We start from the raw sequence: 5756 nt of genomic DNA on the forward strand, positions 1-5756 counted from the left end.
AAACTTGTTTACTGTCCGAGCCCCCAAGGCCTGGAACAGACTGCCTCCAGAAGTGGTGCACGCACCTACTCTGGACTCTTAAGAAACATTTGGATGCTTATCTTACTGGGATACTTTGACCCCAGCTGACTTCCTGCCCCTGGGGCAGGGGGCTGGATAATCTTCTGAGGTTTCTTTCAGCCCTAATGTCTATGAAATCTATTAAAACTATGAAAACACAATGCAAAGGGATAATTAGCCATTCTGCTCACTCCCTTTTGCTGAAGTATGCTGCTCTTAGTTCCTTGACTAAACCATGTCCAAAATAATAAGCATATACATGGAAAAGACAGCATGATGTAAATGGTACAATGATAGAAGTGACAAATTAATACAACATAACATTGGCAGACACGATTCTTTGGTTAAATCTGATATCTTTTATTGGACCAACTAAGTAGTTGGAAAAAAATATCTTAGTTAGCTTTTGGGTTTAAAAACCCTTCCTCAGACTGAGGAAGCATCTGCAGTTGGTGTGTGCTCTTCCTACAGCATAACATTAGCTTTCCAATGAGACTACCCCTGCCACATTAGTGAATAAACCCAAAAACATCTGCATGACACCCCACAAAACCCCCCAGCCCATGGTGGTGTTCATGACAAAGCCTGATTCTAGCACACATGTCACCAGTGAAAAAATGAGTGGAGGAATCCATGTAGGTAAACAGTCACAGCAGTTGACATGCCGGACCAATCACTGACATATCTGCTCGGTTATATCATTCAACCTGGCTCCCAAGTGACAGCTGCAGCAGAAGTAATGCTGATGGAAGATCAACACTGGGACTCAAGGACCCAATCAAGTGAGACCTCTTCCACCAATACCTCAACAAAAAATGGTGAATTCCATCAACAACAATGGGACAATGTTATCATCACTTGGGGTGCCTTCAAGTCCACCATCATTAGCACCTGCAAAGAGACATTTAGATTCTCTACCAGGAAACATCAAGACTGATTTGTTGAGAATGGCCAGGAAACCAAGAGTTGATCAAGCTCAAGCACAAAACCTTTTGTGCTTGGCAGAATGACATCAACTCCAAGAAAAAGAAATTGAATCACAAAAAAGCCAAGGCAGAGGTCTAAAGAAGGACCTGTGATATGAAGAACAAATAGTGGGAAGACAAGGTAAAGGATATTCAACATCTTTCTGATATCCCCGGTATGCACAGTTTTTACAATGCCACCAAAACCATCTATAGTCCAAGCACTCAGCGACCAAACCCCTTGAGACCTAAGGATGGAGGAGACCTGATCAGGAAAGGGGAGCCATCAATGCCCATTGGAAGGAACATCTTGAAGACCCTTTCTATCAAGATGCTGTTGTCTCCATTGAAAAGTGTTCTCAACTCCATCCCACAATGCCTAGTCAGAGTCGATCGTGGATCCCTCCAACCCTTGACAAGGTGAGGAAAGCCATCAAGCAGATGAAGAATGACAAGGCACCTGGACTGATGGAATCCCTGCTGGATCCAGTGGGTAGACAGATGCACCAACATTAGCAGAGGCACATTAGTATCCTCTTGCAAGCTAACATGACAAGTATTGAGGCCATGATTATCCAACATCAGCTTTGCTGGACCAGCTACATGACCTGTATGTCTGACTTCAGACTCCCAAAGCAAGTTTTATTCTCTCAGCTCAGTCAAAGCATATGCTCAAGAGGAGAGCACAGAAAGTGCTTCAAGGACAACCTTAAGGTCAGCTTGAAAAAAAACAACATCAACATCAGTTCATGGGAGACTATTGCCCAGAGCAGCCCCAAATGGAGGAAGTCTGCTGCAAAGATCTCAATACTTTGAAACCTTAGAATGACAACAGAAGATGAAAAAGGGAGCAGCAGAAACAGCGTGTCACAGACCAAGCCAAGAACCTAGAGTCACCTACCCCACACAGAAACATGTGCCTGAGCTGCAACAGGATCTGTTAATCCCAGATAGGCCTCATCAGCCACCTTCAGACTCACAGATAAGACAATTATGGAAGACAATCTTCCTCAACTGCAAAGGATTGCCAGTGATGATGATGATGATAATGATAAAGATGATGAACATAGTGGAACCCTGCTCTACAGATAGGAGTGACATTGCAGGCCATGAGCAACATCTCATCCAGCCTGCCCATAACTGTCATGTTCCACTGTCTTTAGGTGCTCAGAGTTATTCTGTCAACAGCCATGGACTGCGATCCTAATCCTGTGGAGTGTCATATTTCAGTGATAGGACAAAGGAATGGACAAAGGGGTACAGGACCAAGAGAAGGAAGAATGGCAGATATGGCTGTGCTAGCCACCATCACTGTAATCCTTTCACGTGTGGTATCACAATTGCTGCTGTTAGTAAGAAATCCTGTATCAAGGGGAGAATCATGAAGCAAGAGGCCTGGTGGTGCAAAACCAGGGGGCCCAAAACAGCAGCTGGACAGTAGCTACCCAATTGCAACATCCTCTGGTGAATTTTGGGATGACTGTGCAGCCCTGTTTAGGACTGCACTGCTCTCCCTGAACAGGGAAACAGTGCCCTAAAAATTGCCTGTTTTCATAAGCCAGACTGGGCTACCACATCTTTTGGTCATCTCTTACACGTAAAGTATTAAGGAAATCAATAATCACATGTCAACTACCTAAAATGAAGAACAGTGTTGGTTGCTGGAAAACCAGTTTGATGTGAAATTGGTATAGCTACCCTGAGTGAAACTCAGCTAGCAACGGACAACTAACTGAGCCCTGAATAGATAATACCTCCTTTGGTGCTGGTGCTCAGCTGGAGACTGTCAGCATGCTGTTGTTGGTTTTGTGATCCATAGTGACATAGTCATTAAACTTGGCAACCAGCTGTAGACCATGAACAATCAACTGAAGCATGTATGCCTTCCTGTTTTATAAGAGTGCTGTGCAAACATCACAAGTGCTTATGAATTATCTATGATGAGCCACCAAGAGAAAAAAAATTTCTACAGCAATCTGGACATCCTCACTAGCTCTTTCTCTAAGGATGAAAGAGGTAGCCTTGTGTTTAAGGCAAATGTGGACTAAATAATGCCAATTTGAATGGCAACCCACTTCTTAGCCTGCAGTGCAGGGGTGGGCAATTTTTTGGGCAGAGGGCCACTTACTGAGTTTTGGCAAGCCATCAAGGGCCACATGACAGGCAGCCAGGGGCACATAAATATTAATTTTCTAAATTTTTTTAGGGGCCCCGCAGGCTGGTTAGAATGGCCTGGCAAGCCGCATCCAGCTTCCAGGCCGCATTTTGTCCACCCCTGCTGTAGTGTCAGGCACAAACTGGTGAACACTAGTGCCATGTTCTAGTGAACAGATTAAGGAAAAGGCATCTTAAATGCATTAAAAAATCTCACTGATGGCACCTTATTGACCATATCATCATGTATCAGAGGGACTTGTGTGTTGTCAGACTAACTTCTGCCATGCATGATGCCAACAATTGGATGGACCACCTTAATATTTCCTTATATCTGTCCCTGCAAGTCTTTCACAAACATGGTATAACAGCTGCGAAACAAAAGTTAGACAAGGAGAAACTGATTGCTGGGATGATCATAAGGAGCTAGCTGTTGCCTTGTCTCCTGCTGATACTCTTTCCAAAGATGCCAATACTGAGAGAGAATGGCAAACTATATGGGAGTCTGTGTACCACATATGTGAGTTAACTGTGGGTTTTTGTATCCAGGCAGCATCAAGAGTGGTTTGGCCCAGTGATGAAGCCATTTCATGTCCATTCAAACAAAAGCAGAGCACTCCTCAAGCTGTGCTGGCTCACCTAGACTCAACAGCCAACTGGCTTGCAGGAAGGATTACCATGAAACTCAAATCAGGGTGTCAAGTGAAGTACTGACACTGATAAATTGCAGGCATAGGTTGACAGACACCATATGTGTTGTTTTATGCTGGTCTCAAGATGATATATGGACTGATGCAAGATGTGATGATGCCAGGCAAGAACAGACTGAAACACATTAATCATAGATTGTGAAAGTATAAAACAGTGCTGGATCCAGAAATTCCAGCATCTACTCAGTGTTGACATGGTGTCTCTGGGAACATATTGGACTGTATCCCACACTAGGAGGCCAGTGTTGCCTTGGACAAATTGCCAAGCGTCATTTAAGCTGACACTGGATAGGTATCCATGAAATCTAGTAAGACACCAGTCCAGATGGTATCACAGCTGAAATCTACAGTCAGCTGCAGGCTCTACCCCTGCACTAACTTTTTCTATCAAATTTATGATACTGGGATTGTTCTGCAGGACTTAAATATGAAACAGTTTTGACTTACAAGGGCAAAGGAGAGAAATCAACTGCAGTAATTATAGACAGATCTCTGTACTGGCCAGGGTAGGCAAAATCCTTTGTCAGATGCTCTTCAACGGACAGCTGTTGCACCTAGTAGAAAGAAAGCTTCCAGAAGTACAGTCTGTGTTCTGGCAAATGGTTGACATGATTTCATTACTTGGCAAATCTAGAAGAAGCATTAAGGGCAAAATATGAACCTCTACATAGCTTTTCTTGATTCAGGAGAAGTGTTTGACACAGTAAGCTGATCTGGACTTTGGAAAACTTGTAGACTTTTCTATTGTCCAAGAAAATTTCTGTCAGTCTTTAGACAGCTCCATGAGGGCATCCATTCGAAGGTAAAGATGGATGATGACCTTCTATGACCCATTCTCTTTGATGAATACCGTCAGACAGGGATACATCTTAGGAACAATTCTGTTTGCACTGCTCTATGCATGGTGCTAGACGAGACAATGTTCAACCATAATGTGGGCATTGGGATTTGCTTCCAAATTGCAGGATGGTGAAGTAACCTTTTCAGACCACCTGCCAGAACTAAGATCACCAACCAAACTATACAGGAACTCCTTTATGCTGATACTGCACTGGTGGCCCATTACAGTGAAGCTCTTCAGCAGCTGACAAACCCTTTTGCTGTCTCTGCAACCAGCTTTGCATTAACCATCCATTTGAGGCAAACCAGCCTAGATCTACATCCATTGCAAAAAACTGAACTTCTGGTGCTTCACTAATTTTGGAAGCACTTTAAATGTTTGACAGGGGCTTGGTTTTTCACATTCAGAAAGCTATCATGGCCATTTTCAGACTTATGAAGCAAGCTTGGAGTCAGTGTGGGATCAAGATCTGCACCAAATTAAAAGTGTACAAAGATGTATGCCTTGCTGGGGTCGTTTGACCCCAGTACTGTTTCCTGTCATGGCAGGGAGTCAGACTAGATGATCTACTCAGGTCCCTTCTGACCCTAGAAACTATGAAACTATATTATTTTCAGCACCCTGCTGAGCAAGTGTGAGACTTGGACACTAGACACATCTATGAATTGAAGCAGTTTCAACAGAGGCACCTTCTTGCCTTACTCTGAATTAGGTGGTTCCATAAGCCAACCATTGACAAAGTCCCATGGCATCTTGCCTGCACATGTGCTGAGGCATTAATACAAAAGGTCCAGCTATAATGAACCTGTGGCGGGCCAGTACGGGGCACTCCTGCATTGAGCCACCCACTTCACTGTGCCCAACCACCGTCCAGGCTCCGAGTGCCTCCCTGGGGGCACCTCGCGTCCGGCTGACCCCCTTCCTGGAGCACACTCACTAGCCTGGGGGTAACGTAAGCTGCCACCACCCTGAGAAGGGACAGTCTCGGCCCTGTGTCCTCAGGAAAACACAGGCCTAATAGTCCTA

This window comes from Gavialis gangeticus, unplaced genomic scaffold (genome assembly GCF_001723915.1).
Source record: "Gavialis gangeticus isolate Ggan-Ray unplaced genomic scaffold, GavGan_comp1, whole genome shotgun sequence".
In the NCBI taxonomy this organism is placed as follows: domain Eukaryota; kingdom Metazoa; phylum Chordata; order Crocodylia; family Gavialidae; genus Gavialis; species Gavialis gangeticus.